The sequence below is a fragment of the Rattus norvegicus genome, chromosome 15 (genome assembly GCF_036323735.1).
Source record: "Rattus norvegicus strain BN/NHsdMcwi chromosome 15, GRCr8, whole genome shotgun sequence".
Lineage (NCBI taxonomy): Eukaryota > Metazoa > Chordata > Mammalia > Rodentia > Muridae > Rattus > Rattus norvegicus.
The window spans coordinates 105,724,567-105,749,602 of record NC_086033.1 but is presented as its reverse complement, the minus strand read 5'-3'; the positions used below and the strand labels follow the sequence as shown (position 1 = coordinate 105,749,602).

The 25,036-nt window shown below is 46.3% G+C and overlaps 1 protein-coding gene across 2 annotated transcripts in view; it reads right to left on the bottom strand.

The window, feature by feature from the left end:
- Clybl (citramalyl-CoA lyase) overlaps window positions 1-25,036 on the bottom strand; it is a 222,065-nt gene that overhangs the window by 162,745 nt on the left and 34,284 nt on the right. The gene's annotated exons all lie outside the window — the stretch shown is intronic.

Genomic DNA, 25,036 nt, shown 5'->3' with positions numbered 1-25,036 from the left:
GGACATCACAGCAGGGACCATGGCTCTCTTTTTCTTGCTTCTCACTGTTGGTGCCCTGAATTGAACTCATGGCTTCCCACTTGCTAAGCAAGTGCTCTACCACTGAGCTACATCCACAGGCCCCCTCGGGAAGCATTAGGACTGCGGAGATGGCTCGGTGGGTCAAGAGCCTGCTCTGCAAACACAAGGGCCTTGGTTCAGGTCCGCTGCACCAGTGCAGTTTCAAACATGGCAGCCCAAGCACTGGGGGACGGATTGGCAGATCTGGGGTGTAGCTGGGGTTGGCTGTTCTGTGGTTTCTCCTTTCTTCCACTCCTCACTCTTTCTCTTCCACCCTTTCAACCACCTGACACCAGATAAGGAAAGGGTATAGAGAGGAAAAGAGGCAGTGTTATCATTTGACTAACTAGGGGCAAGGTTCACCTCCCCCCACAGGATCCACTTTCCTCTTGTTTATTCTTTGCGAGCGACTACTTAACAAACCACAAACAACAGAAAACAACAGCAAACAAACAACAGCTCACCCCTCAGGGCCTTAGCATTTATACACCCTCTGAGAAGTCCCCAGAATTCCAAATGCCACGCAATCACAGAAACTGTCTGCGGCTGGTGAAAATCACGCCCCTGCTAGACCACAAGGCAAATCACAGTCAGCTGCTGTGGAAGATCTGAAGCCGCCTCATATCCCACACCTGGGATTAAAAGGAAAACATATTCCCGTAACATTTCTAAGATTTAAAAAAAAGAGAGAGAGAGAAATTCCATAATTCTCACGACGCAGGAGGCTCTCCAGTCAACCATTCCAGACAAAATAGGAAGCTCCAGTTTCAGTGAAACCTTGTCTCAATAAAAATAATAAACAACAAAAAGAGGTAGAGAGCAGTAGAAGAAGACATAGCGGAGGAATGATGCTTTCCCCAGCCTCACACGGGACGCACACTGTATTAGTCAGGGTCCTCTAGAGGACCAAAACTTACAGAATGAATACCTGTAAAAATGGGGTTTCTCAGAATGGCTGACAGGCTGTGGTCCAGCTAGTCCAACAATGGATGTCTACCGACAGAAGGTCTAAGAATCCAGTAGTGATTCAGTTGATGCTGGATGTCTCAGCTGGTCTTCAGTAGATGCTGGAATCCTCAATGAACAGACTTCAATGCCAATGAAGGAATGGCCTTGCCAGCAAAAGCAAGTGAGGTCAAGCAGTCAAATAAACGGGGATGGCTTCCTTCTCCCGTGTCCTTTATATAGGCTGCCAGCTGAAGGAGTGACCCAGGTTAAAGGTGGATCTTCCTGCCTCGAAAGATCCAGATTAAAAGTGGGTCTTCCCATTCCAAATGATCTAATTAAGAGAAACCCTCCACAGGTGCACCCAGACACTTGGGTTTTGGTTAATCCCGGATGTAGTCAAGCTGACAACCCCTCATCAGCACACAAATCTCCTTACATTAATTTCCAAACAGAAACAACAGCCAGGTCATAATTACACCTAACGTGATATAAACGTTTCATGTACAATGGGAAATTCGTCGTACATTTAACCAGGTCATAATTAGGCCTGACATGACACAACTATCCCTTGTACAACAGCAGACACACAATAAATTTTAGAATAGGTAGCAATGACCTTTAAAGATGTTCTTTTTAGTACCTCAGACGTATAGATGATAACCACTGATGTTCTCTTAATTGATGTTAAAGAACTGATGAAAAAGGAATCAAGAGGGGAAAAAACACAAATTCTGCATAAACACATTCTTAAGATTTGGACAGAGACCCTCATGTTAATTACAACCCTTGGTTCTACAACTGGTCACGTGGCCTTAGCTAACATTTATAACTACCTTCCTTTACTACCCATTCTGTATGTTTTCTAGGGATGTGATACTGTTTTCGATTCTATATTTTCCCTAGCGGAGGCAATTCTAAAGGCTTCCATTTAGCCTTTCCAACCCTAATAGGTCACTCCACCAGTCAAGGAACCAGTGTGAGAATCCTACCAACTGCTAATGTACACCAATTATATATTCTGGAACTTGAGGAAAAAAAACCACAGGATGAGTTTGAACTTACTGTGTCAGACTCAAACCAAACTCCACTAATCTCTAACCACCGTAAGCCCCTACTTTAACTGGAGGGCCACAATGTTTCTTAAGGTCTCCCAGAATCAGCCTCAATTCAGAACCAGTGTCCAACAGACCCTGGAAAGTATGATTATTTCCTTTACCCCAGTGTGCAGTTATTCTTGTAAAAGCCATAGGTCCCTCTGGGAAAGGACTGGAGAAAAGTAACAGTGAAGACTTCATGTGTTTTATCAAGGTCCTTCCTCAGGGGAACCTGGCTGTCCCGTCATTCAAGGGGTTCTGGGTCTGCAAACTGCTCAAGTCTGGAAATTGGTTGACCAGCAGAGATTCCCTTTTGCCACACTCGAATGTAGCCTTTCCTTTGTTCATTTGTGAATTTTTGTGCTTATACAGAAAAAATGCAGTAGGCTTGGGGTTGGGGATTTAGCTCAGCGGTAGAGCGCTTGCCTAGCGAGCACAAGGCCCTAGGTTCGGTCCCCGGCTCCGAAAAAAAAAGAAAAGAAAAAAAATGCAGTAGGCTTCTGATCTGTTTCATGCCTGGAAACACCATGATTGATTAGCCAGTACTGAAGGTCCAAACAAGTCATGCCATTATAAAAACACTGCCTGTGCTGCCCTTTATGGAGCAGGCCATTGTGGGCATCGCTGTCCATGTTGCCCATTACCGTAACACGCTCACCTTGCTTTTGGTGATTCACACCACACAGGCCACGTTCCCATGCACACAGGCACATGCACATGCACATGAGAGGAACAAGAATGAGCCAGTAGCCCATGACATAGTGTCCTCACAAGTACGGGTAGGGACTGAAGGGCACAAAGTGCTTTAGTTACATCCGAGGGTTAATTTTGCAATTAACCAGTGTTTATGTTTCTTGTTGCTGTTGCTTTGGCTAAAAACAACCCAAAACATTCTGCAAAGGAGAGGGAGGGAGGGAGGGAGGGAGGGAGGGAGGGAGGGAGGGAGGGAGGGAGGGAGGGATGCAGGATATCACATGTCTATCACAGTATCTCAAACCTAAGCTCGTTTTTATCTCTGTGACAGAATACCTGAGAAAGTAATTTAAAATAACATTTGTTTTGACTCATGGTTCCAGGTGTCAGTCCAGAGGCGCCTGGTTCCATTGCTTCTGAGCTCATGCATGCGGTGCAGAATACAACTGGAATGGGCATGTGGTAAAGCAAAGAGGCTCACCTCACACTAGACAGAGCAAAAAGTATGCAAGAGGCTAGCAACAAGGTATATATAGCCTTCACTTCTTTCATATATATATATATATGTGTGTGTGTGTGTGTGTGTGTGTGTACATATATGTGTGTGTACATATATATGTATGTGTGTATATATATATGTGTGTGTATATATGTATGTGTGTGTATATATATAGTGTGTGTGAGACATGCACTGTGTGTGTGCACACGCTGTGTATGCTGTGCATGTATATGTGTGTATGTATATATGTGTGTATACATATATGTGTGTACATATATATGTATGTATGTATGTGTTATATATATATGTGTGTATACATATATATGTATGTATGTGTGTGTGTGTATATATATATATATAGTGTGTGTGAGAGAGATGCACTGTGTGTGTGCACACGCTGTGTATGCTGTGCATGTATATGTGTGTGAGTTTGTGTGTATGTATATATATGTGTGTGTACATATATATGTGTGTATATATATATATAGTGTGTGTGTGAGAGAGAGAGATGCACTGTGTGTGTGCACGCTGTATATGTGAGAGTGCACGCTGTGTGTATGTGGGTGTCATAGTGCATGTGTAGAAGCCAGGGGTTAGTTTTCCTCTACCTTGTGGGCTCCAGGGATTGGCTTCAAGACATTAAATTAGGTTTAGGGGCAAGTACCTTTACCTGCTAAACCATCTTCCTGGTCCCCTCCTCACTACCATTAATCAACAGCTTATCAGCCTACAAATGAGTTCATCTTTTGAGGAAGTCAAGAGCCCTCATGCTCCAATCACTCCCTATGCCCTACCGGTGACCACCAAGCCTTTGAGAGACAAGGTTTCAGGTTCAAACCACAACAAAGGTCACTCCCCATTCATAGCTCAGGCTTCTGCCCAGATGTGTCTCAGTGGCAGAGCTCACTCCTTCTCTAACCCTAAAGGCCTAGTGACTCTGACACTAACCTCTTCCCTCTTCAGCTCCATTAATGTCTCATCCAACCATACTATGGTATCTGTGTTTGTTTTCTCAATCCTGTCGTCTCCTGTCTCCTGTCTCCTGTCTCCTGTCTCCTGTCGTCTCCTGTCTCCTGTCTCCTGTCTCCTGTCTCCTGTCGTCTCCTGTCTCCTGTCTCCTGTCTCCTGTCTCCTGTCTCCTGTCTCCTGTCTCCTGTCTCCTGTCTCCTGTCTCCTGTCTCCTGTCTCCTGTCTCCTGTCTCCTGTCTCCTGTCTCCTGTCTCCTGTCTCCTGTCTCCTGTCTCCTGTCTCCTGTCTCCTGTCTCCTGTCTCCTGTCTCCAGCCCTTGGACCCAGCCAGGAACCACCAAGTACACCATGGATCCAGGTTGGGGTCCCTGCCCCGTATTCACCCACTCAGAGGAAGTTTAGACAGAGGCAATGCACAGTGTGGTTCTAGCTCTGCTTTCTCTTGCCAGACCCAATTTGTAAGCACAAGAAGTAAAGAAAAAGATATCAATGGTGAAGGTTTATTTTTGCTCATATTTTTATTAATGAGCAGTGGGTGCAAGCTTATTTACTATAGAACTCTTATGTCTACATCTCTAAACAAATGCCTATGATTTCAAACTTATATCAGCTCCTTTTGTTTCAAATCAGACTATTTGCCAATAAAAATGTTACAAAGATTTTAGTTTCTAGAGGGAATTAAATAGGTAGAATGAATAAACCAGTAAAAAAAATTAATCTAAGGAAACATTTATTATAACTATAGAATACTTAATGTAGTAAAAAAAGAAAGTAGTGGGCTGGAGAGATGGCTCAGTGGTTAAGAGCACCAACTGCTCTTCCAGAGGTCCTGAGTTCAATTCCCAGCACCCACATGGTGGCTCACAACCATCTGTAATGAGATCTGATGACCTCTTCTGGTGTGTCTGAAGACAGCTACAGTGTACTCATATACAAAATAAATAAATAAATCTCAAAAAAAAGAAAGTAGTAACATTTAAAATATCAATTTTGATATGATTTATCAAAATTGTGTGTGCTGTGTGTGTGCGTGTTGTGTGTTTATATATGTGTACTGTGCTGTGTGTATATGTGTCTATGTGTGTGCATTGTGTGTATGTGCTGTGTGTGTGCATACGTATGCAATGTACGTGTATGTGTGTTTATGCTGTACATATGTATGTGTGTGCTGTGTTGTGCTGTATGTGTGTGCATGCTGTGTGTATACACTGAATATGTATGTGCTCATGCTGTGTATGTGTGTGCGTGTACTATATATGTGTATGTTTCTCTGTGTGTGCTGCATTGTGATGTGTATATGCTCTATGTGTGTGTACATGCTGTGTGTGTTCATTGTATATGTGTCTGTGTATAAGCTGTGTTGTGCTGTGTGTGCATGATGTGTCTGCATGCATGCTGTACGTGTGTGTGTGCACTCTTGTGTGCTCAATAGAGGAGGTTAATGTCAGGTGTCTTTCTCAATCAACCTGTTTTCCCCCTCACTAAGTAGCTCTGTCTTGGATCTCACTATGTAAACCAGGCTGACCTTGAACTCACACAGATCTCCCTGCCTCTGCCTCCTGAGTGCTGAGATTAACGGTGTGCACCACCATGCCCAGCTTCAATCTTACTTTCTGAAGCAGAGTCTCTAACTGAACCAGACTGGCTGCAAATCCCAAGAACCTTCTGTCTCCACCTCCTCGGTGCCGGATTATGGTATACGGGCTGTGCCTTCCTTGTACTGAGTGTTGCTGATCAAAAGCAGAGCCTTGTGCTTACACAGCAAGGGTTTTAACTGACTGAGCCATCCCCTCAGCCATCTGTCCCCTAAGCCCAATCAAGACAATGTTTAATGTGGAAACAATTACTTGTTTCCCATAAATTGTCCTATTTTATAATTTGTAGACTGAAGTCAGTACACATAGAATCCCATCTTTCTAATTATCATCAAACCCTCGTCCTGCTGCAGAAGACAGCAGGTAGCCCTTCCATTCTCCCTGAGGTGGTTCCCTTTGGGCAGGCTCCACATTCCGAGGCAGGACCACGATGCAGTCCTTCCACAAGGGGCAAGCTGCTGCAACCCAGGCTGTCACGCGTTTAATATCTACATATTAAGGCTCGGTGCTCTGCTTGGAACAGGTCGAAGCCTGTCAAAAAACAGGGTATCGGGGTTGGGGATTTAGCTCAGTGGTAGAGCGCTTGCCTAGCAAGCGCAAGGCCCTGGGTTCAGTCCCCAGCTCCGAAAAAAAGAAAAAAGAAAAACAAAAAACAAACAAACAAACAAACAAACAAAAAAAAAAAACCAGAGTATCACTATGTATGTGCTCTTGGCTAGCCTAGAACTCACTAAGTGGAGCACTGAGTGACCTGGAACTCATGTCAATCCTTCTGTCCTACCTCTTGAACACCATCGTATCTGCTGGTATGATTTTTGGACCTTGAGTCCCCAGGAGCCCTAAAGCTTTCCAAAGCACAGTTCCCAACACAGCTTGCCTCTCTGTTCCCCTCCAATGATCTTCATGAAGGCCCTTCACTTAGAAAGAAACTGTATCCTAAAGCAGAGCTCCAACAAGAGTTTAGTGGGCAGAAACTCAGGTGGGCATAGGACACTTGGACCCGTGTACATCAGCATCCCTGGTTAGAAGAGGCAGTCACATGACCCACAGAAATGCTGCCTCGCCACACCCAAACATAGCCATCTTTCGGAGGCAGGGCCTCCTTACTTCCGTGACTATATGACCATCGCTGGCAGCCCTTTAGTGGTAATAGAAAATTTCACATTAATGCTGTAAATTCTGCAACCATATTTTGACACCTGCTACATCAGATGCAGATGCAGGGGGTAAAAACCACAACGGCATAATGAAAAACCATTCATTTTCCCCCTTTCTAGTCCCAGCAGGGACAGCGATTGCAAGCCACTCTTGCAAACATATGTGAGGTTAGGGACGTGGAAGGAGAGGCCGGCCAGCATCTCACAGCACAGAGCACTGTCCCAAGATCACAATTTAAGGAAAAAGGAGGGTGGGAACCCTTGGGAGGAACACCTGTAGGATTGGTGAGAGTCCTAGTGTAAAGCCTATTGTTTCTAGAACCATCTTGGAGAGGCTCCTCCACCCGGGAGTCTGCTCCAGGTGGTACCATCACCGGGTCAACCCTCTGTAGTGAGGGCCATCCCCGCATGGCCCAGCCAACCAGACCCCTTGCAGAACGTGGAGGTTGTCGACAGCAAAGGCTTTTCTGGATGCGTCAGTATTTAACTCCGCCCCCCAGGCCTTTCCCAAATGTCCAGCTCCCTCTCCCCCAGCCCCACTGCCACTGCTCCCCGGGTGGGCTTCTCAACCCTGCTGTCTGTGAACATCCCAGAGCCCACAGGGGCCTCCAGCCCACAACTCTTCTAGCAGGCAGGCCCAGCCACCGTGTGCCATCCTTCCTGCTTCGGTTCTGGCAAGAGAAAGCCCTCAGTCAGGCCCTCCCCGGACAGATCTTGGAAATGATTAATCTCTCAGATTAAACTGAATGAGCTCAATATAAAAATATTTTTAAAAAACAGTAGGGTCGTTAAAGAGTGACAGATTTAAGCGCCATCTGGGCTCGCTGGTCAGGGTGGCGCGAATTCCATCAAACGGCTGAACGGTGCACGATCTGAGAATCCCATCTGTTTTATCTAACATGCCTCCATCCGACAGTTTGGCCATTTTGATGTTAGAGTTGTTTAAAGAAAACATTACTCTGTGGATATAGAATAATGCTTCCTCTAAACTCCCTGGATGAAAATGTACACTTGATTATCACAGTAACTGGAAGCTGCCCTGGATTCTAACAGCGGACCCAGAGCAATTTCTCATACGGTTATTTCCACCGGTTTATTTTTGTAAATCTTCCGGACCATATGTGGAGATGTTTCTTAGGGTTATCCTTTTAAAAGTTCACTTCAGTTTTTTTTTTGTCTCCACTAAAAACTATATATATTATAAAATGGGATTTTTTTCTTTCTTCTATTAATCCTTCTTCCTCTGCATCCCTCACCTAAAATTTTCTATGAAAATATTATAGTGAAAAATACTCATGAAACACAGGGCAGCTTTAGTTATCCATGAGAAGCGTGTTTTTTCCTCTTCTGCTCTTTCTTTGAACAGAGGGGACCCATTCCTGGCTTTTCCGTCTCTGACCTTGGCCACTTCAGAGAGCTTCCCTGCCTGCTTAGGCTGTAAAACAAGTTCTAGAAACATCATTCGGATTTCCCTGTGCCCAATAGCATGTTCTGAAATAGTGGCAAAAAAGAAAGATAGAAAGAAAGAGAGAGAAAGAGACAGAGAGAGTAAGAAAGAAAGAGAAAGAAAGAAAGAGAAAGAAAGGAAGAAACTGTTGCCACCTCATCTTTAACAAATGGAGAAAAATTATTTTCAAAAGAAATCTGGGAGGGTGAGAAGGGATAGTATAACAGGCTGAATGGGACCAATATACAATTTATGTACACTTATTAAAATATCATTAATAGGTGCTTTTAAAAAGAATAAATGTATCTTACATATTTAAGGCATTTTGAAGAATCCTATTTTAATGAGACTGTCCTTTAACTGGAAAACACTGTTCTTCTACGATATGATCAATATGATCAATATGATCGATACAGTTATTCGAACTTTTGCCCATAAAATACAGGAGGGGTGATTTCTCTCTCTTCCTGCCATGCCACTGCTATGTGGCACATTACAGCATTTTACAAACACACGGATACGAAGCTGTCATGAAACCAAGACTCGTGCAGCCAGAACAGAAGAGAGATAGCTTACCATCACCGGATTCATTATTAATTTTGGTCATCTTTTATAGGTACTGTGTACCTCAGTCTCATAGTCAAAGCCTTTAGAGACTTACATATCAGAGATAATTGCTACCACACAAGTCACTGGCAATTTTTCAAAAGCTGGCATAATATGCATGAGGAACATAGCGTTTATCATATCTTTACCATTAAAACCAAGCTCCCCCCCAAACTGTACAGAGTATTCTTGCAATACTGTGTGCACTGTGTGTGAAAGGGCACACTAAGGTCAGCTACCACAAGTACTACTTAGCATTCCCATAGAATAAGTACTGGAAAACAAAGTGACAGCCAGGCATGGTGGCACACACCTCTAGTCCCATCAGAGGCACAGGCAGGTGGATTTCTGTGAGTTCAAGGCCAGCCTGAACTACGTAGTAAATTTCAGGACAGTCACTGCTACATAGAGAGACCCCTGTGGCAATGGTCCGCAACCTGAAACAAAAAATGTTCTCTCTCCAAATCTCCTTCATTTGACTAAATAAAGAGCTATAATTTTATGCATTATTTTTAAATGCTATTTCACAGACAGATTTGAAGTACCAACTTCAGGGGCATCACAGTGATCCCAGAGAAAAATGTCTCTACAGTCCACAGATTTTCAAACTCAAAAGTAAAGAGTAAAATGACTCAGAAACTTTATATCCCAAAAAGTTACTCTGGCCAGTCAAGAGTTCTAGAAAGATGTCAGGACTCTTGAGGGCAACTGGTTCCAGAGCCACGGTGCCATCTAGCTCATATCTAGGACACTGATTTATCTTAAGTGCCAGTAGCCAAGAGTTATAATTCATTTAGGTCACTTAACCAAAGCAAATGCTGGAACCATTGACTGTTTCCTTCCCCTCTAAGTTTGAAAACTAAATTAGAAAGGGCTTTGGAAGATCTAGTGCTATTCACAGCATCCCCGGAGACTGGACTTGCTCTGCTTATTAGAGTTTCTTTACATTTGTGGGTCTCACCCTGTGTCACCTGCAATAAAAGAAACAGGCTCCACCGTCATGCTCCTGGCTCAGTCCCTCCTTTTCCTACCCTATTCAGGCCTGCAGTGCTGTGCGGCTTGGCTCCCGTGAAAATGGAGCCGGTTAGGTTGTCACCGAGAGGTGCCAGCTGGCTTCTGCACAAAGGTGACAAGCTTTCTTTGTTGCTAATCCTTTTGGCTTTCTTAGTGTCCCTAAGTCACACAGACGCGTACCAGGCATTTCCATCAGGTGGACACCGTATTGATGCTGGCAGCCCACGTCCCCAGACGAGTCCGCCACACAGCGTAGCGTACTCTCTTTTGGTGGGCGTGTGAGAAAATATAGGTCGGTTATGCTTGAACATGAGCTGCTTCTGTGGCCCAGCAGTGGAATGTGGACGAGGACACACTCGGCTGTGGGATGCAGGGTGGCCAGCCACATAGGCTGCAAGGGAAGAATGAGGAGCAGTGGCGATTCAGGGAGGGCTACTGCAGTCATTCTTCCTCGCTCAGGTAGAACGGAGCTAACCGCGACGCACTGGCTCAAGGGTGCCAACCGGGAAATGGTATTATTTAGACCCAGGCATGCAGTTGGTACCAAATGGCATCCGTTCGATCCGGTTTCATTCTTAGATCAATCAGTGCTATGTATTTTTAGGGCTTACAAAGTAGAAGAAAATATTCCCCCTTGGGGTTCTGCCTAAGTAACACTATGTGAACGAGGAGAAGGGGAGAGCTACCGTGTTCTTGGCGAATAATTTGTATTTCAGTATACTTGAGTAATTTTATGGGGCCTGGCTCTAAAGAAAACAGTGTCCTGTGTGACGCCCAGCATTTTTTTCTTTGTACCTACAGGGTACCGCCACCCCCCCCCCCCCAGGTCTTAGGGCTATATTTGAAGTCACCGAACAGCAGCCTATTGAGAAATAAAAATAAGCAATGAGGCCAACAAATGAACAAAGAAACACTCCCTGCACCTGAGGGAAAAAAATCTTAACAGTGTCCCTGTTGCTCAGGGTATGTGGGACCAAGAGTTTATAAGGGCACTTTACAAATTATGAAATCAGATGGCAGCATTGATGCTTGATATTTCAAAATGAGGTGGCTTGTCATCAGCAATCCAGACAACAAAACGTAGGCCTTCTCCTCAAAAATCTTTGTCTTATGATGACTGTTGTCTGGAAAAGACAATGTTTTAGTGAACTGGACACACTCATCTATTTCTGTAAAGTGCAAATGAAATAAAATAGAACAGGCACAGCCCATCCAGTTCTGTGACCCCAGTAATTCTCAAGAATTACTGGAGAAAGTTGGAAGTTATTTTGGCTCAAGAGAATTGATTTTTTGTTAAAATAAACTAGTAAGCACCCACATCGGGATTCTAAAAAACTGAAGGCTCACATCTAGGCAAGCTCCCAAAAATCACGCAACACAAATACATCTATCAGTCTTGGAATGGGTCATCCACACCCAGAACTTCTGAAACTTGTGGGCCTTTAGGAAACACAACCAGAACAAAATGCTTTCAGAGAAACAAAACCACAAGGAGAGGTCAGGGAGCCACACAGACCAGCAAAGCCCTTCTTCCCAATTTGGGGTCATTCTCTCCCAGCACTGATTGGTCTCCCAATAAATCCACACTAGCTCCTCCCTTCAGCTGCCTGGAGACACTTGAACGGCCTCCTTGCTCCACAAAAGTTTAGCTTGCTGATTGGGCCTGAAACAAAGGGAAGACAGCGGGGGCGCCGTTTATAAGGGGGCAGGGGAGGCTGCCGGGCTATTGTGCTCCAGCGGCATCCACAGGCTGTCAATTCTATTTTAACATCGTTAATAAGACTGTTAACACGTCAGACGTTGTTTTAGAGACCCTGAAAACACCAACAAACTATTAAACAGCCCACCTGAAATAAAATAGTATCCACTCTGGAAGACTCGAAATCATATTGAGAAAAAAGTCCTTAAAACAGAAAGGCCAAAGGAAGCTAAAAGGAGAAACGTGACTAAAAATGCGTACAGAAAGGCCCCAGATAGCAGGGCCTTTATTTGTTATTTTGATCTTGTTGTCTTTGGGCTGCAGGTGTTCAGAATCAAGAAGTTATATCAAAATGAAAAGACTCGAGGCGCATATGCAGAACAGATGACAGGTTTGATAGACAATTTAAAATGAATATTTGGCCTGACAGATTAAGAACAGCTACTTCTGCTGGAAAACAAGAAAAAAAAAATCTTTTGATCTGAGACTTAAAGAATTAGGAAGCAATCCACTAGAGAAGAGAAGTCCCGAGTCCAAGATCACGAATCACTAAAACAAAACGAAGAACAACAGCAAAAACAAAAAACAACAACAACAAAAAAACAAAAACAAAAAACAAAAAAACCTAAACCCACTTTTCTTTGTTCAACTTTAAGAATCAATACTATCAAACAAAATATAGCATTTATGCCTATAATTAAGAAGTCCAGCTTGATAATCAACATTTAAATAATTACCATTAAAGGAGAAATTGCTTCATTTGAATTTTGTTGTGGAAACAGATATTTTATTAATTTTTTTCAAACAGTTAGCTTCTTACAGGACGGTCTAGTAGACTTATAATTGCTAGAAAACTATCACCTCATTTAATGTAAAACAAAACAAAACAAAAGCCAAAAAGCTACCTCAGAAACCCACAATACATTGCAAGAAATTTGTAACATTGTAAATATCTGAAGCCCAAAGTCTGAAGAGAGGCTTTCCCAGTTGCCCTTAAGGTATTGATTTTCCAACCAGCTTTAACACGGCATAATACACAGTTATACATATGTGTTAATTTTATATAGTCTTGCCAGTGATTTAAAGCAACAATTGTTTAATACTCTTGCCAGCACTGGAGAGGAAAATTAAAAACATCATTAAGGAAAAAAAAAAAAAACCCGAGAAATTCCAAGTCAAGTCGCATAGAAGAGTTATGTAGGTTTTAGAAAGAGGGTTTAAAAATACAATTTTTAGGAATATTTAAATATTTGGACTTAGTCAAACACAGCTGTTGGTAGGTGGCCAGTGGTGGGTTACGCCTGGTGGAGACTGAATGAAAGGCAGAGAGAGATTGTTCACAAAGACGTTAATGAGAGAACACAGGAGTATAAACGCAAGGGTGAATTCAGAGGCCACTCCAAAAGCAGTCCGGAATCACACACAATTCTGTGATTGTATTACCCACAGGTCAGAGGACCAATGAGCAGACCCGGGTACACGGCCTGGGGATTCAGGTGACACTGGGAAGCATCATCGCCACGTGTTTTTAGAAGTGGAAACTGAGGCAGTTGCCCCGAAGGAGGAACCCGGGGGAAAATAATATTTAGCTACCACTATTCCACTGCCCTTCCCAAACACAATGCTGGCCTTGTTTCTCCGGCCTCCTACGGTCTTTCACGGTTTAGATACACACATTTCAATCGGAGTATTTCAGTTGCTATAACAACTTCATAAAATTGTCCCTTTTAACCACATCCTTTTAAAAGCTGGACGTTTCGGCGGAGCGCCTCAATTTATCCCCCTCCGGCTACCTGCCTCGAGAGGAGCCTGGGATTTGCTTCTTTCTCTCAAACACCTGTAAATAAAGTCAGTCTCTCCTCCCTCTCCGCAGGCCAGAGAGATTCTTTTAACAATGTGTTTGTATGGGGGCCTTATTATCAAGTTTTTAAACCCAGGTGACACGGTGGCCAGAACTGATTCCCGGGGCTCACAGGGAGAGGCGCCGTTGCTGTGCGGGCCTATGCAGTAGGCCCTGCCCGGACAGCTGTATTTCCGAGTATCAATTATTTATACCACCAAACAGGTTTTGGATAGAATGCTGGCAGTTTTAATTGGCTTCTGGTGACTACACGGGCACAGTACCTTTAAAATATTACCTACCTTTAGATAGGAAAATAAAACCACCGTAACATGTAACTGATTCAGCCTGGCGCATGAATTTTTAAACTGTGTTTGGGGCAAGGCCAATCAAGAAGAAAGCACAGTAGCCCTGGCATAGAAAAGAAATGGCTTTCGCTAACATCAGCAAAGAAAACAATGGAAAACAGGATACCAACAACAAGCAAAACAGGGACTGTTATAAAAAAAAAAAAAATCCAAGCCAAGCGCTTTGCATATGTAGTGAAACCTAAGGCTTCCCCAGCTAGCACCGAGAGGCACACAGATAGGACAAAAGGCCTTGCTGGGGCTGCTCAGGTCACAATCTGAGGTTAAACACAGCAGATGGGATAACCTGAGGGTCCACTTCACGGAACTTTAGGACGCTCCAGTGTAGAATCAGTTAGGGTGTCCAAGGTTACTTCGAATCTCTAAGTTGCACATACGTGTGTGTGTGTGTGTGTGTGTGTGTGTGTGTGTGTGTGTGTATGTGTGTATGTCGCAATAAAACCCCATCTGCCGAAATTAAAATGCAAGGTAGACAGCATGCAACTACAAAAGGCCGGTTGTATTTAGGACCCCCAACAACAGCCTTGATATAAAAAGTTAGAACTTTTACTTCAAAAAAAATTGGTGACTTTTTTTTTTTGTGGCCACTGAGGGGGGAGATCTCTTTTAATTATGTCAAAAGCAAAGAGAAGAGGGTAGGTTCTTTACCTTTGAATACCAAATGAGGGAACAGCCGCATCAAAGACTTCCCTTGATCTGTTTTGCCTGAAAAATTAATAGGCTTCGCCAAGTTCTTTGCATCATGAGCAAAAAAAGAAGCTGGGGTGACACCCACAGTCTCAGGGACAAAATGCAGCCAGGAAGAGGGGCTTGCGTTGGCGGGCGCGGGAGCGGGGTGGGGGGTGGGGTGGGGTGGGGGTGTTATTGATTTGGGGAAGGTTTTTTTTTTTTCTTTTGTCAACAAGGTGGATGAGACCTCCAGCTGAAACTCTTCCAGGACTAACCCTCACCCACGCTTTCCTCCTACCTTCCCTCGGCCTCTTCCCTCTGCTGCCCGTAGCAGATGCTGGTGGCAGGGCCAGCGCGGAGAGGCCTGGCCACCTAACTCTGCAGTTTCAAAAGGAACAGTCGAAAGGCCTGAGAGTGAGTCCGCAGAAGGAGGCCTAGGGAAAAGGCCAAGTCAGCATTTCAGAGGTCCTGGCGTCCACCCTGCTTTTCTTTCCTCTCCTTGCAAGGGGAAGACAAGGCTAGGACTTCAAAAGGGAAAGTTTTGAGGTGTCTGGGAGGGCTTCTTTAGTTCACACTCCTTCTGGCAGCAGGATGGCCCCCAAAGGTGGTTATCTGTGTCTGTCTCTTAAACCCCACGGTAATATCATCTCTGGAACACATAGTTGCTGCTGACGTGGTGGGTGTTGGAAAGTGAGATTGGGTTGGGGGATGGGACAACCACTGTCCGGGCTTCTGCTAATACTTCAAACCCCTCATCCCAGGATGTCTTGGTGGCCACACTAGTACAGGAGGAATGGGAGGGTCCAGAGATATCCCATTACCAAGGAACAGGGAAGAGCTAGCAGGTCGCACATTCGATAGTAGGAAAAGGGGATTGTGGGAAAGGAGACCTCGCTAAACACCCTCTCTTGGTGAGGGGCTGGGGAGAGGGATGGAGAGGTGTGCTAAGGCGTTTACAGACGAACCTTAATTGCTCAAAACAAAGCAAGTTTCCAAGGCCTAGCTCCTCGAAGGCCCCAATCCTTGCCTGAAACTCCGGGAACGAAGCTCTACATACAATATTTCCACTAAAAAAACAAACGTGAGCAAATCATGACATTTGCCGTAATCGATTTCGAAGGGTTTGATTTCTTCCCACCTCCAAGCCACCGGCTAGGTTATCTCAACGTCTTTATAGATTTTTACCATCTTTATAGAGAGGGGAGAGGAGAAAACCCTGTATCTCCCTTCTTAAAATGCGGCTCAAAATCTGAAATTCAAAGAATAACACTACTAAGCAATTACCTGGGAAAATCTAGAAGGCCTTCTGAGAGAGCTATCAAAAGGCAATATTTGTCTAGAATTCGAGCATTAACGGGCCTGACACAGCGAAACCATTGTGTTTTCCGCAACTTTTCTTTGCTCCATACAGCTGTGTTTTCACAGATGTCAAGCCATGTGTCTCCACCAAAAGGTTTAGCCCTCCCTTCAGAAGCGAATGCGGATCAAAGGTTCAAACGCAGAAATACAAGCTCCCTTCCCCTCTGGAACATGTTTTTATTTTTCCGCAGTGGCTGCAAACCAGAATTCCCATCTGCTGTCCTGTGGCACCCAGGTTAACCTTACCAGTGGGGCTCGGAGCACTGTTATCTCAGCTAAGAAGGGCATAGATGAAACGTGCCTGAGTCTGAGAGAGCCACGAGAGCCCCCCCCTCCCCAAGATGCCCACTGAGCTCAGAAAGAACTGAACCAGGCAGGAGCAGAGTCCACCTTAGGTGATGTTAGGAATCCGTTTTCCCCTTCCTGTTCCATCATGACAGGTTTATGAAGTTAAGATTGGGTTTCCCTAGGATGCACACACAGCTTGTAGAAAGAAGAATGTGAGGTTTCCTTTCTCCTCCCATTCCAGCAGTACACAACAAGAACATGCAAATGGTGCTTGGCTCATTTGAAATTGTCTAACAATAGACCCGATAAAATAAGGAAGTGTTTTTAGATAGACCTCCTTCTGACATGCTAATCATTTTAATACCTTCCTTGCCCTCACTTCCTATTCTTTTCCCCCAAGAATATCTTTGGAATGACTAGAGGAGAAACAAAAGTTTCTCTACTGCAAAAATGGGCTCACTGCTGTGGAAAGCATTTGCTCAGGAGAAGAGAGAGCAGGCATTAAGCAGCTGACAGGGGTTTAAGCCTTTGAAGGGATTTCTGCCAGGTTCTTAAGATCGCTTAGTTTCAAGTGAAATGAGCTAGAAAGAGGCATGTATCTGTCTGTCTAGATCTCTGTAGACCATCAAGCGTGGAGGGATACAAAGCTTCGGCCAGTCTCTCTTGAGAGTTTACAGGCACCCAAGTAGCAAAGTGTCCTGGATTGCTCTGAACATCAGTGTATGAGTGCCATCTAGTGGCCACTCCAGAACTACAGCCTGGCCACCGCACTTTACCAAATCTTAAAGTTCCCAACCCATCTCCCCAAGCATTTTTGATTCCTCACTCCAGCATTCCCAACCCTCCTGTCCACTCATGGCAGCATTTGTTGCCCTGGTTACAAAATGAATTTGAGAAAGAAAAAAAAAACCTGAAGGGCTTCAGAAAACAAAGCAGGATGTGGGATGGGGCCCAACATGTCTTCTGATTAGGAAAAGCAACACAGTATCAGATTCTCAGTATTGAAGCTGCCTACAAGCCATACACAGAAGGGTAAAGAGGACACCTCTACTAAGGAATGACTTTGACCATATCTGAAGGGCAGACTCTATGAAAATGGAGTCCCGCCATTCATACCTGCCCTTCTGATGTCAGCTGGTCAACCTACCTGAGGACAAGCTGGGCACTCACACCTCTTAAGAGTTCTCTACATGTTATCCCACACTCTAGGGATATATATGAAGCTGTTCTTGCAGCTAGACCATGGGCATCTAGGAGGAAAAGTTAGCTGTTTCTCCTGCTCCAGCTGCCTGGACTGTAAGCCCCACATGCCAACATGCCTTGTCTAGGGATGATAGGACCCTGTCACCCAGCTTTGAATGTGGCCCTCCAAAGTCCTGAATAGCAGCAGGTGGTCCAAGAGGCCTCTTGCCAGCCACTAGAGGCCACTGTTCTGTCTCCAGGTTATGAGTTCCAGGTAAAGACACCTGGTCCAGCAATGAGAGGACAGAACTGCACCACTGTTGCTCCAAGCCACTCCCACCTGATTGTTTTTTAACAGACTAGCCTTTGTTTCTGGAGCAGACGTGGGCCTGGATCAGGTTCTATGGCCCCACAAATCCTAGAAAGACACTCATTCATCTGCCCATTCCCTAAGCTGGGCTCAGTGGGAAAAGAACCGTGTTATCACTAAATGCTGGCTCCCAGGCAACCCAGAAGAACCAGGGCTTAGCACAGATTCATTTGCTGACAGAAAGGAAGGTGATTCCAAGTTATTCATAGCCTGGGGTAACAGATGGGTCAGTGAGCCTCAGCTCTATAAACCCCCTAGTTTCAAGGAACAGGGCATGTGGCAGAGATCAGATAAAGGCTCATTTCTAAAAGGAGGAGGACCAGGGGCCAGGAGTAGCTTCTCATCAATGTGATCTTGGCTGAATTTAATTTCTTTTCCTTTGAGGGGGGATTCAGCTATGTGACCCAGGCTATGTGCAACTTGAGTACTTCTGCCTCAGCTCCCAAGTGTGCGGACCACCATGCTGGATCCTAAAATGCCACCTAATTTTAAAATGGTGTCATGTCCTCCCTTCTGGTATGTCCCTTGTTGAGAGGGTTGCTTGCTCTGCCCATTCAGGTCTACTCGACGTCCCACACATACCAATCAATAACATACATTTGACACAATGACTTTAGAGCCTTTCAAAATGAACAATTAAACCCCACTAAGAGCCAGACCCTAGCGGAAGAGACCCTTCCAAGGCCAATGGTAAAGGTTCCAAGACCCAGGGTCCCTCCTTTCTAGCTCACACCCATTTGGGTGCAACGTCCCAGCACAGCCAAGCTTCCCTCAGCTACTTCTTAGGTCTGGAGAGCAAACACTTTGAGGGCACTATCCGTTCCCAAGACTAGAATCAGGGAAGCCCCAGAGGTATTCTGCTAAGTAAAGCATCTCTTAACTTTGCCTGCATCTGGATGCAACCAGACAGTGCCTGGCTGAGGAGATGGGGTCAGTGTGACTAGAAGAACTCTGTGGCTCTGAAGGATTGAGCAGGCTCTTACCCCACATGACGGGGAAGCCCAAACACCTAACTTCTGTCAGAGCTATACCGTGAGCAAAGGGGACAGACCCCGAATTGGACTGTACCTCCACCCATGTCTTAATGATGATAATAAACCATTTTTAAGTCATCATATTTGGGAGCCTTTTGACCCCAGTCCCCAGACACATCCTGGTTTATCAGTGTGAATAAACTGGGTACTTCTAGCCTGTATGTTTAATGCATTGTGCTTGAACCTGCCTTAGGGGAAGGCAAAGTTGTAAACTGTCCTGTGACAGAGCTGTACTGTATGATCCCAAGGTAGAGAAGGTTGATTAAACACACACACACACACACACACACACACACACTAAAACTAGTCAGAGTTGATACTGTGATATATGCCTGTAACCTCACGACCTGAGAGGCAGAGGGTCATGAGTTCAAGGCCAACAAGAGCAAGTTGGGAGCCAGTAACTCGGTGAGATCCTATCTCAAAAAGTAAAAATAGGCCTGGAGAGATGGCTCAACGGTTAAGAGCACTGACTGCTCTTCCAGAGGTCCTGAGTTCAATTCCCAGCAACCACATGGTGGCTCACAACCATCTGTAATGGGATCTGGTGCCCTCTTCTGGTGTCTGAAGACAACTACAGTTTACTCATATAGACATAAAATAAAATAAGTCTTAAAAATGAATTTAAAAAAGCAAAAATAAGGCTTGGGGAGAAGACTCAGAAGGTAGGAGTGCTGCTTGCACTTTCAGAGACCAGAGTTCAAGTCCAAGCACTGATTAGTGTAAAAAACATTCATACACATAAAATACAAAATAAGTAAATCTTTAAAAATATGTGTTCGTGGGCTGGAGAGATGGCTCAGTGGTTAAGAGCACTGGCTGCTCTACCAGAGGTCCTGAGTTCAATTCCCAGCAACCACATGGTGGCTCACGACCATCTGTAATGGAATTTGGTGCCCTCTTCTGGTGTGTGTGAAGACAGTGACAGTGTATTCATATGCATAAAATAAATAATCAAATCTTTTTAAAAATACATATATGTCCACGTGGTCATGTTCAGCTGTTCAGCTACACTGTATGAGACGCTGTCTGATCATTTTCTCCTTTTTCTGGGCTGGTGTTTATTTCTGCTTTTCCTTGGAGTGGTGTGTGTGTGTGTGTGTGTGTGTGTGTGTGTGTGTGTGTGTGCGCGCGCGCGCGCGCGCATGTGCGTGCATACGAAGGCCAGAGAACCACCAGAGACATCATTCCTTGGGTGTCATTCACCTTTTAGAGGTGCAGGAGACAGGGTCTCTCATTGGTCTGGAGCTTCCAAGGAGACCAGGGTGGCTGGTGAGCAAACTCCAGGAATCTGCCAGTCTTTCCTCCCCAGGCTGGGATGACATGGGTTTACTCATGGGATGACTGGCTTTTTTCTAAACATGAGTTCTGGGGATGAAACCTGAGTAGAACATAAGCCTTTACCAACCCCAAAATCTTGTTGGTTGCTTTGTTTTGTTTTATTTTTTTTTCCTTTACCTTTATTTCTCTGTGTATGGGTGTCCTGCCTGTGTGAATGTCAATGTACCACATGCATGCAGTGCTCATGGAAACCAGAAGGGGGCATCAGATCCCCTGGGACTGGAGTCACAGTTGTAAGCCACCATGTGAGTGATGGGAACTGAACCGGAGTCCTCTGAAAGAGGAGCAAGTGTTCTTAATAGCTGAGCCATCTCTCCATCCCCAAGGGGATATGTTTAAGGTGGAACATCACTATTTAGTTCACAGGACCAGCAAAGTGCCAGTACCCTCAGGGTCATTCACATAACAAGATGTTTGCCTAGGAACTAACAGCAGGTAGGTGACTGGGACCCAGGCCCCCAGCGTTCTGAAGCTCCCCTGCTCGATTGCATTGGCTTTCTTAGACACTGTTCTTTATTAATTCCAGGTGTTAGCCTCAGAACAGAGGCTGCTTAGCTTGTGGCTGCTTATCCCTGCTCTTCAGAGAAAGGTATGTGCGCAGGCTGACTGTTAACTCAAAGGTACAGTCCTTCTGGCATCAAAGGTCTCAGGTTCTATCTCCGGTTCCATAGAAAATAAGGGTATGGGAGTGCAACAGCCATTATGACACTCTCATCCCAGAATACCTGCATCCCTTTCAGGACACCTGCATCCCTTTCAGGACACCTGCATCCCTTTCAGGACACCTGCATCCCTTCCAGAACACCTGCATCCTTTCCAGAACACCTGCGTCCCATAACACATGCATCCCTTTTTGAAATATCTACATCCTCTTCTGGAACACCAGCACCTCTTCTGGAACACCAGCACCCTCTTCTGGAACACCAGCACCCTCTTCTGGAACACCAGCACCTCTTCTGGAACACCAGCACCTCTTCTGGAACACCAGCACCCTCTTCTGGAACACCAGCACCTCTTCTGGAATGCCTACACCCTCTTGTGGAACACCAGCACCTCTTCTGGAACACCAGCACCCTCTTCTGGAACACCAGCACCCTCTTCTGGAACACCAGCACCTCTTCTGGAACACCAGCATCCTCTTCTGGAACACCAGCACCTCTTCTGGAACACCAGCACCCTCTTCTGGAACACCAGCACCTCTTCTGGAACACCAGTACCCTCTTCTGGAACACCAGCACCTCTTCTGGAACACCAGCACCCTCTTCTGGAACACCAGCACCCTCTTCTGGAACACCAGCACCTCTTCTGGAACACCAGCGCCCTCTTCTGGAACACCAGCACCTCTTCTGGAACACCAGCACCCTCTTCTGGAACACCAGCACCTCTTCTGGAACACCAGCACCTCTTCTGGAACACCAGCACCTCTTCTGGAACACCAGTACCTCTTCTGGAACACCAGCACCCTCTTCTGGAATGCCTACACCCTCTTCTGGAACACCAGCACCTCTTCTGGAACACCAGCACCTCTTCTGGAACACCAGCACCTCTTCTGGAACACCAGCACCTCTTCTGGAACACCAGCACCCTCTTCTGGAACACCAGCACCCTCTTCTGGAACACCAGCACCTCTTCTGGAACACCAGCACCCTCTTCTGGAACACCAGCACCCTCTTCTGGAACACCAGCACCTCTTCTGGAATGCCTACACCCTCTTGTGGAACACCAGCACCCTCTTCTGGAACACCAGCACCTCTTCTGGAACACCAGCACCTCTTCTGGAACACCAGCACCCTCTTCTGGAACACCAGCACCTCTTCTGGAACACCAGCACCTCTTCTGGAACACCAGCACCCTCTTCTGGAACACCAGCACCTCTTCTGGAATGCCTACATCCTCTTGTGGAACACCAGCACCTCTTCTGGAACACCAGCACCTCTTCTGGAACACCAGCACCTCTTCTGGAACACCAGCACCTCTTCTGGAACACCAGCACCTCTTCTGGAATGCCTACACCCTCTTGTGGAACACCAGCACCTCTTCTGGAATGCCTACACCCTCTTCTGGAACACCAGCACCTCTTCTGGAATGCCTACACCCTCTTCTGGAACACCAGCACCTCTTCTGGAATGCCTACACCCTCTTCTGGAACACCAGCACCTCTTCTGGAATGCCTACACCCTCTTCTGGAACACCAGCACCTCTTCTGGAATGCCTACACCCTCTTCTGGAACACCAGCACCTCTTCTGGAACACCAGCACCCCTTCTGGAACACCAGCACCTCTTCTGGAATGCCTACACCCTCTTCTGGAACACCAGCACCTCTTCTGGAACACCAGCACCTCTTCTGGAACACCAGCACCTCTTCTGGAATGCCTACACCCTCTTCTGGAACACCAGCACCTCTTCTGGAACACCAGCACCTCTTCTGGAACACCAGCACCCTCTTCTGGAACACCAGCACCTCTTCTGGAACACCAGCACCCTCTTCTGGAACACCAGCACCCTCTTCTGGAACACCAGCACCCTCTTCTGGAACACCAGCACCTCTTCTGGAACACCAGCACCTCTTCTGGAACACCAGCACCTCTTCTGGAACACCAGCACCTCTTCTGGAACACCAGCACCTCTTCTGGAACACCAGCACCTCTTCTGGAACACCAGCACCTCTTCTGGAACACCAGCACCTCTTCTGGAACACCAGCACCTCTTCTGGAACACCAGCACCCTCTTCTGGAACACCAGCACCTCTTCTGGAACACCAGCACCTCTTCTGGAACACCAGCACCTCTTCTGGAATGCCTACACCCTCTTGTGGAACACCAGCACCTCTTCTGGAACACCAGCACCTCTTCTGGAACACCAGCACCTCTTCTGGAACACCAGCACCTCTTCTGGAACACCAGCACCTCTTCTGGAATGCCTACACCCTCTTGTGGAACACCAGCACCTCTTCTGGAACACCAGCACCTCTTCTGGAACACCAGCACCTCTTCTGGAACACCAGCACCTCTTCTGGAATGCCTACACCCTCTTGTGGAACACCAGCACCTCTTCTGGAACACCAGCACCCTCTTCTGGAACACCAGCACCCTCTTCTTGAACACCAGCACCCTCTTCTGGAACACCAGCACCCTCTTCTGGAATGCCTACACCCTCTTGTGGAACACCAGCACCTCTTCTGGAACACCAGCACCTCTTCTGGAACACCAGCACCTCTTCTGGAACACCAGCACCTCTTCTGGAACACCAGCACCTCTTCTGGAATGCCTACACCCTCTTGTGGAACACCAGCACCTCTTCTGGAACACCAGCACCCTCTTCTGGAACACCAGCACCCTCTTCTGGAACACCAGCACCCTCTTCTGGAACACCAGCACCCTCTTCTGGAACACCAGCACCCTCTTCTGGAACACCAGCACCCTCTTCTGGAACACCAGCACCTCTTCTGGAACACCAGCACCCTCTTCTGGAATGCCTACACCCTCTTGTGGAACACCTACAGGTACTTCCAGTTGCCTCTAAAACCCTGATCTTCACAGCCTGAACCCATGAATGTCCCCCTCACCACTCCCTTACACAACTCTTTTTCTCTCAATAGCCCAGGTCCTGTCCAATCCCTCAGGGCTACCTCTGCTGCAAGCATGTGAAAATTTACTCGTCTGGGGCTACTCTCTAAGACATGGGCCCTTAGCTTCTTTGTCATTACGCAAAAACTCACACTAATACAACTACAATTATTACAATGTCCCTCGGAGATGCGATTTAGGGGCTACCGTTGTATGTGCCGCCCACAGTTAACAGACCCTCGTCCTGTAAACCACTCGTATACTGAACCCACATTCATGACTGCAACTCTTTTCATGTTCCAGTCTCATGGGTGGCCAGCACCATGCTTCTACTTACAGAGAGGAAGTCATCATTAGGATGTGACTGACTTATAAAGAGAAGTATGTTTTAAGGGCAGCCCAGTCTCCTGGATCCCAGAGCCTTCTGTTCCTGTAAGTGATCTCATTCAAATGTGTGAAGGGACATGAAAGCAGATGTGTGGTACAGGCGACATTACTAAGACGCTCATAACCCTCTCCCCCTCATACACCCCTGCCTTCCCTGCAGTCTTCCCCTCATCCACCCCTGCCTGCACCCCTCTCCCACCTCATCCACCCCTGCCTACACCCCTCTCCCACCTCATCCACCCCTGTCCTGCACCCCTTCCCCCTCATCCACCCCTGTCTGCCCTGCACCCCTCCCCTCATCCACCCCTGCCTGCCCTGCACCCCTCCCCCCTTATTCACCCCTGCCTTGCACCCCTCTCCCCACTCATCCACCCCTGCCTGCCCTGTACTCCCTCTTTACCTCATTCTCTTTCTACCTTATCTGCCCATGCTTATGTCACACCCTTTCCCACTCATCTACTGTGTCTACTCTGTAGCCTCCTCATCTAAGGGTGGTGGCTGTTGGCAGGGCTGGGATCCCAGGTCTTGCCAGACAGGTCTACACTTTAGTAGAGTATTTCCTCTCCTGTTCTGAATGTTCAGAAAGTCACACAAGCCAGGCCAACAGGAGCCAGACATGGAGGTCTAGTCTCTCACAGACATAGGTAGCTACTGACACCCTAAGTCCACTCTGCCTCTTGAGGGATGGCTGCATCTATACACAGTTCCAAGTCTGCTGGGATTATCTACAATGTGCCCATCTCTGTGGTTTATTTGGGACACAGAGGAGACTCTGTGAGTTCGAGGCCATCCTGGTCTACAGAGCACATTCCAGGATAGTCAGAGCTACATAGAGAGACCAAACCAAACAA